Source organism: Heptranchias perlo, chromosome 29 (genome assembly GCF_035084215.1).
Source record: "Heptranchias perlo isolate sHepPer1 chromosome 29, sHepPer1.hap1, whole genome shotgun sequence".
In the NCBI taxonomy this organism is placed as follows: domain Eukaryota; kingdom Metazoa; phylum Chordata; class Chondrichthyes; order Hexanchiformes; family Hexanchidae; genus Heptranchias; species Heptranchias perlo.
The window spans coordinates 2,023,390-2,036,887 of record NC_090353.1 but is presented as its reverse complement, the minus strand read 5'-3'; positions in this window follow the sequence as shown (position 1 = coordinate 2,036,887).

The window sequence follows — 13,498 nt, the reverse complement described above, 5'->3', positions numbered from 1 at the left end:
GATTGGTCTGGTGTAGTGATTGGTCGGGTGTAGTGATTGGTCTGGTGTAGAGATTGGTCGGGTGTAGTGATTGGTCTGGTGTAGTGATTGGTCTGGTGTAGTGATTGGTCGGGTGTAGTGATTGGTCTGGTGTAGTGATTGGTCGGGTGTAGTGATTGGTCTGGTGCAGTGATTGGTCTGATGTAGTGATTGGTCTGATGTAGTGATTGGTCTGATGTAGTGATTGGTCGGGTGTAGTGATTGGTCTGGTGCAGTGATTGGTCTGATGTAGTGATTGGTCTGATGTAGTGATTGGTCGGGTGTAGTGATTGGTCTGATGTAGTGATTCGTCTGATGTAGTGATTGGTCGGGTGTAGTGATTGGTCTGGTGCAGTGATTGGTCTGATGTAGTGATTGGTCTGATGTAGTGATTGGTCTGATGGAGTGATTCGTCTGATGGAGTGATTGGTCGGGTGTAGTGATTGGTCGGGTGTAGTGATTGGTCTGATGTAGTGATTGGTCGGGTGTAGTGATTGGTCTGGTGTAGTGATTGGTCTGGTATAGTGATTGGTCTGGTGTAGTGATTAGTCTGGTGTAGTGATTGGTCGGATGTAGTGATTGGTCGGGTGTAGTGATTGGTCAGGTGTAGTGATTGGTCTGGTGTAGTGATCGGTCTGGTGTAGAGATTGGTCTGGTGTAGAGATTAGTCGGGTGTTGTGATTGGTCGGGTGTCGTGATTGGTCGGGTGTAGTGATTGGTCGGATGCAGTGATTGGTCGGGTGTTGTGATTGGTCTGATGTAGTGATTGGTCTGGTGTAGTGATTGGTCTGGTGTAGTGATTGGTGTGATGTAGTGATTGGTCTGATGTAGTGATTGGTGCGGTGTAGTGATTGGTCGGGTGTAGTGATTGGTCTGATGTCGTGATTGGTCGGGTGTAGTGATTGGTCTGATGTAGTGATTGGTCGGGTGCAGTGATTGGTCTGATGTAGTGATTGGTCGGGTGTAGTGATTGGTCTGGTGTAGTGATTGGTCTGATGTAGTGATTGGTCTGATGCAGTGATTGGTGCGCTGTAGTGATTGGTCTGGTGTAGTGATTGGTCTGATGTAGTGATTGGTCGGGTGTAGTGATTGGTGTGGTGTAGTGATTGGTCTGGTGTCGTGATTGGTCTGGTGTAGTGATTGGTCTGATGTAGTGATTGGTCTGGTGTAGTGATTGGTCTGGTGTAGTGATTGGTCGGGTGTAGTGATTGGTCTGATGTAGTGATTGGTCGGGTGTAGTGATTGGTCTGGTGTAGTGATTGGTGCGGTGTAGTGATTGGTCTGGTGCAGTGATTGGTCGGGTGTAGTGATTGGTCGGGTGTAGTGATTGGTGCGGTGTAGTGATTGGTCGGGTGTTGTGATTGGTCTGATGTAGTGATTGGTCTGGTGTAGTGATTGGTCTGATGTAGTGATTGGTCGGGTGTAGTGATTGGTCTGATGTAGTGATTGGTCTGGTGTAGTGATTGGTCGGGTGAAGTGATTGGTCTGATGTAGTGATTGGTCTGATGTAGTGATTGGTCTGATGTAGTGATTGGTCGGGTGTAGTGATTGGTCTGATGTAGTGATTGGTCTGGTGCAGTGATTGGTCTGATGTAGTGATTGGTCTGATGTAGTGATTGGTCGGGTGTAGTGATTGGTCTGATGTAGTGATTCGTCTGATGTAGTGATTGGTCGGGTGTAGTGATTGGTCTGGTGCAGTGATTGGTCTGATGTAGTGATTGGTCTGATGTAGTGATTGGTCTGATGGAGTGATTCGTCTGATGTAGTGATTGGTCGGGTGTAGTGATTGGTCGGGTGTAGTGATTGGTCTGATGTAGTGATTGGTCGGGTGTAGTGATTGGTCGGGTGTAGTGATTGGTGCAGTGTAGTGATTGGTCTGATGCAGTGATTGTTCGGGTGTAGTGATTGGTCTGATGTAGTGATTGGTGCAGTGTAGTGATTGGTGTGGTGTGGTGATTGGTCTGGTGTAGTGATTGGTCTGGTGTAGTGATTGGTGCAGTGTAGTGATTGGTCTGATGTCGTGATTGGTCGGGTGTAGTGATTGGTCGGGTGTAGTGATTGTTGTGGTGTGGTGATTGGTCTGGTGTAGTGATTGGTCTGGTGTAGTGATTGGTGCAGTGTAGTGATTGGTCTGATGTCGTGATTGGTCGGGTGTAGTGATTGGTCGGGTGTAGTGATTGGTCGGGTGCAGTGATTGGTCGGATGTAGTGATTGGTCGGGTGTAGTGAATGGTGCGGTGTAGTGATTGGTCGGGTGTAGTGATAGGTCTGATGTAGTGATTGGTCTGGTGTAGTGATTGGTCTGGTGTAGAGATTGGTCTGGTGTAGAGATTGGTCGGGTGTCGTGATTGGTCGGGTGTACTGATTGGTCGGGTGCAGTGATTGGTCGGTTGTAGTGATTGGTGCGGTGTAGTGATTGGTCTGATGTAGTGATTGGTCTGGTGTCGTGATTGGTCGGGTGTAGTGATTGGTCGGGTGTAGTGATTGGTCGGGTGCAGTGATTGGTCGGATGTAGTGATTGGTCGGGTGTAGTGAATGGTGCGGTGTAGTGATTGGTCGGGTGTAGTGATTGGTCGGTTGTAGTGATTTGTCGGGTGTAGTGATTGGTCGGGTGTAGTGATTGGTCTGATGTAGTGATTGGTCTGGTGTCGTGATTAGTCTGGTGTAGTGATTGGTCGGATGTAGTGATTGGTCGGGTGTAGTGATTGGTCTGATGTAGTGATTGGTCGGGTGTAGTGATTGGTCGGGTGTAGTGATTGGTCTGATGTAGTGATTGGTCGGGTGTTGTGATTGGTCGGGTGTAGTGATTGGTCTGATGTAGTGATTGGTCGGGTGTAGTGATTTGTCTGATGTAGTGATTGGTCGGGTGCAGTGATTGGTCTCGTGTTGTGATTGGTCTGGTGTAGTGATTGGTCTGGTGTAGTGATTGGTCTGGTGTAGTGATTGGTCTGGTGTAGTGATTGGTCTGATGTAGTGATTGGTGCGGTGTTGTGATTGGTCGGGTGTAGTGATTGGTCTGATGTAGTGATTGGTCGGGTGTAGTGATTGGTCTGATGTATTGATTGGTCGGGTGCAGTGATTGGTCTCGTGTTGTGATTGGTCTGGTGCAGTGATTGGTCTGATGTCGTGATTGGTCGGGTGTAGTGATTGGTCTGGTGTAGTGATTGGTCTGGTGTAGTGATTGGTCTGGTGTAGTGATTGGTCTGATGTAGTGATTGGTCTGGTGTAGTGATTGGTCGGGTGTAGTGATTGGTCTGGTGTAGAGATTGGTCGGGTGTAGTGATTGGTCTGGTGTAGTGATTGGTCTGGTGTAGTGATTGGTCGGGTGTAGTGATTGGTCTGGTGTAGTGATTGGTCTGGTGTAGTGATTGGTCTGGTGTAGTGATTGGTCTGATGTAGTGATTGGTCTGGTGTAGTGATTGGTCGGGTGTAGTGATTGGTCTGGTGTAGTGATTGGTCTGGTGTAGTGATTGGTCTGATGTAGTGATTGGTCTGGTGTAGTGATTGGTCTGGTGTAGTGATGGTGCGGTGTAGTGATTGGTCTGGTGTAGTGATTGGTCGGGTGCAGTGATTGGTCTGGTGTAGTGATTGGTCTGGTGTAGTGATTGGTGCGGTGTAGTGATTGGTCTGTTGTAGTGATTGGTCGGGTGCAGTGATTGGTCTGATGTAGTGATTGGTCTGGTGTAGTGATTGGTCTGGTGTAGTGATTGGTCGGGTGTAGTGATTGGTCGGGTGTAGTGATTGGTCTGGTGTAGTGATTGGTCTGATGTCGTGATTGGTCTGATGTAGTGATTGGTGCGGTGCAGTGATTGGTCGGGTGTAGTGATTGGTCTGATGTCGTGATTGGTCTGGTGTAGTGATTGGTCGGGTGTAGTGATTGGTCGGGTGTAGTGATTGGTCTGATGTAGTGATTGGTGCGGTGTAGTGATTGGTCGGGTGTAGTGATTGGTCTGATGTTGTGATTGGTCTGATGTAGTGATTGGTCTGATGCAGTGATTGGTCGGGTGTAGTGATTGGTCTGGTGTAGTGATTGGTGCGGTGTAGTGATTGGTCGGGTGTAGTGATTGGTCTGGTGTAGTGATTGGTCTGATGTAGTGATTGGTCTGATGCAGTGATTGGTCGGGTGTAGTGATTGGTCTGGTGTAGTGATTGGTCTGATGTAGTGATTGGTCGGGTGTAGTGATTGGTCTGGTGTAGTGATTGGTCTGATGTAGTGATTGGTCTGATGTAGTGATTGGTCGGGTGTAGTGATTGGTCTGGTGTAGTGATTGGTCTGGTGTAGTGATTGGTCTGATGTAGTGATTGGTCGGGTGTAGTGATTGGTCTGATGTAGTGATTGTTCTGGTGTAGTGATTGGTCGGGTGTAGTGAATGGTCTGGTGTAGTGATTGGTCTGATGTAGTGATTGGTCGGGTGTAGTGATTGGTCTGATGTAGTGATTGGTCTGATGTAGTGATTGGTCTGATGTAGTGATTGGTCTGGTGTAGTGATTGGTCTGATGTAGTGATTGGTCTGATGTAGTGATTGGTGCGGTGTAGTGATTGGTCGGGTGTAGTGATTAGTCTGATGTTGTGATTGGTCTGGTGTAGTGATTGGTCTGGTGTAGTGATTGGTCTGATGTAGTGATTGGTCTGATGTAGTGATTGGTCGGGTGTAGTGATTGGTCTGGTGTAGTGATTGGTCTGGTGTAGTGATTGGTCTGATGTAGTGATTGGTCGGGTGTAGTGATTGGTCGGGTGTAGTGATTGGTGCGGTGTAGTGATTGGTCTGGTGTAGTGATTGGTCTGATGTAGTGATTGGTCTGGTGTAGTGATTGGTCTGATGTAGTGATTGGTCTGATGTAGTGATTGGTCTGATGCAGTGATTGGTGCGGTGTAGTGATTGGTCTGGTGTAGTGATTGGTCTGATGTAGTGATTGGTGCGGTGTAGTGATTGGTCTGATGTAGTGATTGGTCTGGTGTAGTGATTGGTCTGGTGTAGTGATTGGTCGGGTGTAGTGATTGGTCTGATGTAGTGATTGGTCTGGTGTAGAGATTGGTCTGGTGTAGAGATTGGTCGGGTGTTGTGATTGGTCGGGTGTAGTGATTGGTCGGGTGTAGTGATTGGTGCAGTGTAGTGATTGGTCTGATGCAGTGATTGGTCTGGTGTAGTGATTGGTCTGATGTAGAGATTGGTCTGGTGTAGAGATTGGTCGGGTGTCGTGATTGGTCGGGTGTAGTGATTGGTCGGGTGTAGTGATTGGTCTGATGTAGTGATTGGTCTGGTGTAGAGATTGGTCTGGTGTAGAGATTGGTCGGGTGTTGTGATTGGTCGGGTGTAGTGATTGGTCGGGTGTAGTGATTGGTGCAGTGTAGTGATTGGTCTGATGCAGTGATTGGTCTGGTGTAGTGATTGGTCTGATGTAGAGATTGGTCTGGTGTAGAGATTGGTCGGGTGTCGTGATTGGTCGGGTGTAGTGATTGGTGCAGTGTAGTGATTGGTCTGATGTAGTGATTGGACGGGTGTAGTGATTGGTCTGGTGTAGAGATTGGTCTGGTGTAGAGATTGGTCGGGTGTTGTGATTGGTCGGGTGTAGTGATTGGTCGGGTGTAGTGATTGGTCGGTTGTAGTGATTGGTGCGGTGTAGTGATTGGTCTGATGTAGTGATTGGTCTGGTGTAGTGATTGGTCTGGTGTAGTGATTGGTCGGGTGTAGTGATTGGTCGGGTGCAGTTATTGGTCGGGTGTAGTGATTGGTCGGATGTAGTGATTGGTCGGGTGTAGTGATTGGTCGGGTGCAGTGATTGGTCGGGTGTAGTGATTGGTCGGGTGTAGTGATTTGTCGGGTGCAGTGATTTGTCGGGTGTAGTGATTGGTCGGGTGTAGTGATTGGTCTGGTGTAGTGATTGGTCGGGTGTAGTGATTGGTCGGGTGCAGTGATTGGTCTGGTGTAGTGATTGGTCGGGTGTAGTGATTGGTCTGATGTAGTGATTGGTCTGGTGTAGTGATTGGTCTGGTGTAGTGATTGGTCTGATGTAGTGATTGGTCTGATGTAGTGATTGGTCGGGTGTAGTGATTGGTCTGGTGTAGTGATTGGTCTGATGTAGTGATTGGTCGGGTGTAGTGATTGGTCTGGTGTATAGATTGGTCTGGTGTCGTGATTGGTCTGATGTAGAGATTGGTCGGGTGTAGTGATTGGTGTGGTGTCGTGATTGGTCGGGTGTAGTGATTGGTCGGGTGTTGTGATTGGTCGGGTGTCGTGATTGGTCGGGTGTAGTGATTGTTCGGATGTAGTGATTGGTCGGGTGTTGTGATTGGTCTGATGTAGTGATTGGTCTGGTGTAGTGATTGGTCTGATGTAGTGATTGGTCTGATGTAGTGATTGGTCTGATGTAGTGATTGGTGCGGTGTAGTGATTGGTCGGGTGTAGTGATTGGTCTGATGTCGTTATTGGTCGGGTGTAGTGATTGGTCTGATGTAGTGATTGGTCTCGTGTTGTGATTGGTCTGGTGTAGTGATTGGTCTGGTGTAGTGATTGGTCTGATGTAGTGATTGGTCTGATGCAGTGATTGGTGCGCTGTAGTGATTGGTCTCGTGTTGTGATTGGTCTGGTGTAGTGATTGGTCTGATGCAGTGATTGGTGCGCTGTAGTGATTGGTCTGGTGTAGTGATTGGTCTGGTGTAGTGATTGGTCTGATGCAGTGATTGGTGCGCTGTAGTGATTGGTCTCGTGTTGTGATTGGTCTGGTGTAGTGATTGGTCGGGTGTAGTGATTGGTCTGATGTAGTGATTGGTCGGGTGTAGTGATTGGTCTGGTGTAGTGATTGGTCTGATGTAGTGATTGGTCTGATGTCGTGATTGGTCTGATGTAGTGATTGGTCGGGTGTAGTGATTGGTCTGATGTAGTGATTGGTCTGATGTAGTGATTGGTCTGATGTAGTGATTGGTCTGATGTAGTGATTGGTGCGGTGTAGTGATTGGTCTGATGTCGTGATTGGTCTGATGTAGTGATTGGTCTGGTGTAGTGATTGGTCTGGTGTAGTGATTGGTCTGGTGTAGTGATTGGTCGGGTGTAGTGATTGGTCTGATGTAGTGATTGGTCGGGTGTAGTGATTGGTGCGGTGTAGTGATTGGTCGGGTGTAGTGATTGGTCGGGTGTAGTGATTGGTGCGGTGTAATGATTGGTCGGGTGTTGTGATTGGTCTGATGTAGTGATTGGTCTGGTGTAGTGATTGGTCTGATGCAGTGATTGTTCGGGTGTAGTGATTGGTCTGATGTAGTGATTGGTCTGGTGTAGAGATTGGTCTGATGTAGTGATTGGTGTGGTGTGGTGATTGGTCTGGTGTAGTGATTGGTCTGGTGTAGTGATTGGTCTGGTGTAGAGATTGGTCGGGTGTAGTGATTGGTCTGGTGTAGAGATTGGTCTGGTGTAGAGATTGGTCGGGTGTAGTGATTGGTCGGGTGTAGTGATTGGTCTGGTGTAGAGATTGGTGTGGTGTAGTGATTGGTCTGGTGTAGTGATTGGTGTGGTGTAGTGATTTGTCTGGTGTAGTGATTGGTCGGGTGTAGTGATTGGTCTGATGTAGTGATTGGTGTGGTGTAGTGATTTGTCTGGTGTAGTGATTGGTCTGGTGTAGTGATTGGTGTGGTGTAGTGATTTGTCTGGTGTAGTGATTGGTCGGGTGTAGTGATTGGTCTGATGTAGTGATTGGTGTGGTGTAGTGATTGGTCGGGTGTAGTGATTGGTGCAGTGTAGTGATTGGTCGGGTGTAGTGATTGGTCGGGTGTAGTGATTGGTCGGTTGTAGTGATTGGTGCGGTGTAGTGATTGGTCTGATGTAGTGATTGGTCGGGTGTCGTGATTGGTCGGGTGTAGTGATTGGTCGGGTGCAGTGATTGGTCGGGTGTAGTGATTGGTCGGATGTAGTGATTGGTCGGGTGTAGTGAATGGTGCGGTGTAGTGATTGGTCTGATGTAGTGATTGGTCTGATGTAGTGATTGGTCTGATGTAGTGATTGGTCTGATGTAGTGATTGGTCTGATGTAGTGATTGGTGCGGTGTTGTGATTGGTCGGGTGTAGTGATTGGTCTGATGTAGTGATTGGTCGGGTGTAGTGATTTGTCTGATGTAGTGATTGGTCGGGTGCAGTGATTGGTCTCGTGTTGTGATTGGTCTGGTGTAGTGATTGGTCTGGTGCAGTGATTGGTCGGGTGTAGTGATTGGTGTGGTGTAGTGATTGGTCTGGTGTAGAGATTGGTCGGGTGTAGTGATTGGTCTGGTGTAGTGATTGGTCGGGTGTAGTGATTGGTGTGGTGTAGTGATTGGTCTGGTGTAGAGATTGGTCGGGTGTAGTGATTGGTCGGGTGTAGTGATTGGTCGGGTGTAGTGATTGGTCTGGTGTAGTGATTGGTCTGGTGTAGTGATTGGTGCGATGTAGTGATTGGTCTGGTGTAGTGATTGGTCTGGTGTAGTGATTGGTCTGGTGTAGTGATTGGTCTGGTGTAGTGATTGGTGCGATGTGGTGATTGGTCTGGTGTAGTGATTGGTCTGGTGTAGTGATTGGTGCGATGTAGTGATTGGTCTGGTGTAGTGATTGGTCTGGTGTAGTGATTGGTGCGATGTAGTGATTGGTCTGGTGTAGTGATTGGTCTGGTGTAGAGATTGGTCGGGTGTAGTGATTGGTCGGGTGTAGTGATTGGTCGGGTGTAGTGATTGGTCTGGTGTAGTGATTGGTCTGGTGTAGTGATTGGTGCGATGTAGTGATTGGTCTGGTGTAGTGATTGGTCTGGTGTAGTGATTGGTCGGGTGTAGTGATTGGTCTGATGTAGTGATTGGTCGGGTGTAGTGATTGGTCTGATGTCGTGATTGGTCTGATGTAGTGATTGGTCTGATGTAGTGATTGGTGCGGTGCAGTGATTGGTCGGGTGTAGTGATTGGTCTGATGTCGTGATTGGTCGGGTGTAGTGATTGGTCTGATGTAGTGATTGGTCGGGTGCAGTGATTGGTCTGCTGTAGTGATTGGTCTGGTGTAGTGATTGGTCTGGTGTAGTGATTGGTCGGGTGTAGTGATTGGTCTGATGTAGTGATTGGACTGATGTAGTGATTGGACTGATGTAGTGATTGATCGGGTGTAGTGATTGGTGCGGTGTAGTGATTGGTCTGGTGTAGTGATTGGTCTGGTGTAGTGATTGGTCGGGTGTAGTGATTGGTCTGATGTGGTGATTGGTCTGGTGTAGTGATTGGTCTGATGTAGTGATTGATCGGGTGTAGTGATTGGTGCGGTGTCGTGATTGGTCTGGTGTAGTGATTGGTCTGGTGTAGTGATTGGTCGGGTGTAGTGATTGGTGCGGTGTAGTGATTGGTCTGGTGTAGTGATTGTTCTGGTGTAGTGATTGGTCTGGTGTAGTGATTGGTGCGGTGTAGTGATTGGTCGGGTGTAGCGATTGGTCTGATGTAGTGATTGGTCTGGTGCAGTGATTGGTCTGATGTAGTGATTGATCGGGTGTAGTGATTGGTGCGGTGTAGTGATTGGTGCGGTGTAGTGATTGGTCGGGTGTAGTGATTGGTCTGATGTAGTGATTGGTCTGGTGCAGTGATTGGTCTGGTGTAGTGATTGGTCGGGTGTAGTGATTGGTCGGGTGTAGTGATTGGTCTGGTGTAGTGATTGGTGCGGTGTAGTGATTGGTCGGGTGCAGTGATTGGTCGGGTGTAGTGATTGGTCGGGTGTAGTGATTGGTGCGGTGTAGTGATTGGTCGGGTGTAGTGATTGGTCTGATGTAGTGATTGGTCTGGTATAGTGATTGGTCTGATGTAGTGATTGGTCTGGTGTAGTGATTGGTCGGGTGTAGTGATTGGTCTGATGCAGTGATTGGTGTGGTGTAGTGATTGGTCGGGTGTCGTGATTGGTGCAGTGTAGTGATTGGTCTGATGCAGTGATTGGTCGGGTGTTGTGATTGGTCTGGTGTAGAGATTGGTCTGATGTAGTGATTGGTCGGGTGTTGTGATTGGTCGGGTGTCGTGATTGGTCGGGTGTAGTGATTGGTCGGATGTAGTGATTGGTCGGGTGTTGTGATTGGTCTGATGTAGTGATTGGTCTGATGTAGTGATTGGTCTGATGTAGTGATTGGTGCGGTGTAGTGATTGGTCGGGTGTTGTGATTGGTGCGGTGTAGTGATTGGTCGGGTGTTGTGATTGGTCTGATGTAGTGATTGGTCTGATGTAGTGATTGGTCGGGTGTAGTGATTGGTCTGGTGTAGTGATTGGTCGGGTGTAGTGATTGGTCTGATGTAGTGATTGGTCTGATGTAGTGATTGGTCTGATGTAGTGATTGGTGCGGTGTAGTGATTGGTCGGGTGTTGTGATTGGTCTGATGTAGTGATTGGTCTGATGTAGTGATTGGTCTGATGTAGTGATTGGTGCGGTGTAGTGATTGGTCGGGTGTAGTGATTGGTCTGATGTCGTGATTGGTCGGGTGTAGTGATTGGTCTGATGTAGTGATTGGTCGGGTGTAGTGATTGGTCTGGTGTAGTGATTGGTCTGATGTAGTGATTGGTCTGGTGTAGTGATTGTTCGGGTGTAGTGATTGGTCTGATGTAGTGATTGGTCTGATGTAGTGATTGGTCTGGTGTAGAGATTGGTCGGGTGTAGTGATTGGTCGGGTGTAGTGATTGGTCGGTTGTAGTGATTGGTGCGGTGTAGTGATTGGTCTGATGTAGTGATTGGTCTGGTGTAGTGATTGGTCGGGTGTAGTGATTGGTCGGGTGTAATGATTTGTCGGGTGCAGTGATTGGTCTGGTGTAGTGATTGGTGCGGTGTAGTGATTGGTCGGGTGCAGTGATTGGTCGGGTGTAGTGATTGGTCGGGTGTAGTGATTGGTGCGGTGTAGTGATTGGTCGGGTGTAGTGATTGGTCGGGTGTAGTGATTGGTCGGGTGTAGTGATTGGTCTGATGTAGTGATTGGTCTGGTATAGTGATTGGTCTGATGTAGTGATTGGTCTGGTGTAGTGATTGGTCGGGTGTAGTGATTGGTCTGATGCAGTGATTGGTGTGGTGTAGTGATTGGTCTGGTGTAGTGATTGGTCTGATGTAGTGATTGGTCTGATGTCGTGATTGGTGCGGTGTTGTGATTGGTCGGGTGTAGTGATTGGTCTGATGTAGTGATTGGTCGGGTGTAGTGATTGGTCTCGTGTTGTGATTGGTCTGGTGTAGTGATTGGTCGGGTGTAGTGATTGGTCTGGTGTAGTGATTGGTCGGGTGTAGTGATTGGTCGGGTGTAGTGATTGGTCTGGTGTAGTGATTGGTCTGGTGTAGTGATTGGTCTGATGTAGTGATTGGTCTGATGTCGTGATTGGTGCGGTGTTGTGATTGGTCGGGTGTAGTGATTGGTCTGATGTAGTGATTGGTCGGGTGTAGTGATTGGTCTCGTGTTGTGATTGGTCTGGTGTAGTGATTGGTCGGGTGTAGTGATTGGTCTGGTGTAGTGATTGGTCGGGTGTAGTGATTGGTCGGGTGTAGTGATTGGTCTGGTGTAGTGATTGGTCTGGTGTAGTGATTGGTCTGATGTAGTGATTGGTCTGATGTCGTGATTGGTGCGGTGTTGTGATTGGTCGGGTGTAGTGATTGGTCTGATGTAGTGATTGGTCGGGTGTAGTGATTGGTCTCGTGTTGTGATTGGTCTGGTGTAGTGATTGGTCGGGTGTAGTGATTGGTCTGGTGTAGTGATTGGTCGGGTGTAGTGATTGGTCGGGTGTAGTGATTGGTCTGGTGTAGTGATTGGTCGGGTGTAGTGATTGGTCTGGTGTAGTGATTGGTCGGGTGTAGTGATTGGTCGGGTGTAGTGATTGGTCGGGTGTAGTGATTGGTCTGGTGTAGTGATTGGTCTGGTGTAGTGATTGGTCGGGTGTAGTGATTGGTGTGGTGTAGTGATTGGTCTGGTGTAGAGATTGGTCGGGTGTAGTGATTGGTGTGGTGTAGTGATTGGTCTGGTGTAGAGATTGGTCGGGTGTAGTGATTGGTCTGGTGTAGTGATTGGTCTGGTGTAGTGATTGGTCTGGTTTAGAGATTGGTCGGGTGCAGTGATTGGTCTGGTGTAGTGATTGGTCTGGTGTAGTGATTGGTCGGGTGTAGTGATTGGTCTGGTGTAGTGATTGGTGTGGTGTAGTTATTGGTCGGGTGTAGTGATTGGTCTGGTGTAGTGATTGGTGCGATGTAGTGATTGGTCGGGTGTAGTGATTGGTCTGGTGTAGTGATTGGTCTGGTGTCGTGATTGGTCGGGTGTAGTGAATTGTCTGATGTCGTGATTGGTCGGGTGTAGTGATTGGTCTGATGTAGTGATTGGTGCGGTGCAGTGATTGGTCGGGTGTAGTGATTGGTCTGGTGTCGTGATTGGTCGGGTGTAGTGAATTGTCTGATGTCGTGATTGGTCGGGTGTAGTGATTGGTCTGATGTAGTGATTGGTGCGGTGCAGTGATTGGTCGGGTGTAGTGATTGGTCTGGTGTGGTGATTGGTCTGATGTAGTGATTGGTCGGGTGTAGTGATTGGTGCGGTGTAGTGATTGGTCGGGTGTAGTGATTGGTGCGGTGTAGTGATTGGTCGGGTGTAGTGATTGGTCTGGTGTAGTGATTGGTCTGGTGTAGTGATTGGTCTGATGTAGTGTTTGGTCGGGTGTAGTGTTTGGTGCGGTGTAGTGATTGGTCGGGTGTAGTGATTGGTCGGGTGTCGTGATTGGTCTGGTGTAGTGATTGGTCGGGTGTAGTGATTGGTCTGGTGTAGAGATTGGTCTAATGTAGTAATTGGTCTGGTGTAGTGATTGGTCTAATGTAGTAATTGGTCTGGTGTAGTGATTGGTCTGATGCAGTGATTGGTCTGATGTAGTGATTGGTCTGATGCAGTGATTGGTCTGATGTAGTGATTGGTCTGATGTAGTGATTGGTCGGGTGTCGTGATTGGTCTGGTGTAGTGATTGGTCTGGTGTAGTGATTGGTCTGGTGTAGTGATTGGTCGGGTGTCGTGATTGGTCTGATGTAGTGATTGGTCTGGTGTAGTGATTGGTCTGGTGTAGTGATTGGTCTGGTGTAGTGATTGGTCGGGTGTCGTGATTGGTCTGATGTAGTGATTGGTCTGATGTAGTGATTGGTCGGGTGTCGTGATTGGTCTGGTGTAGTGATTGGTCTGGTGTAGTGATTGGTCTGGTGTAGTGATTGGTCGGGTGTCGTGATTGGTCTGATGTACTGATTGGTCTGGTGTAGTGATTGGTCTGGTGTAGTGATTGGTCTGGTGTAGTGATTGGTCTGATGCAGTGATTGGTCTGATGTAGTGATTGGTCGGGTGTCGTGATTGGTCTGGTGTAGTGATTGGTCTGGTGTAGTGATTGGTCTGGTGTAGTGATTGGTCGGGTGTCGTGATTGGTCTGATGTAGTGATTGGTCTGGTGTAGTGATTGGTCTGGTGTAGTGATTGGTCTGGTGTAGTGATTGGTCGGGTGTCGTGATTGGTCTGATGTAGTG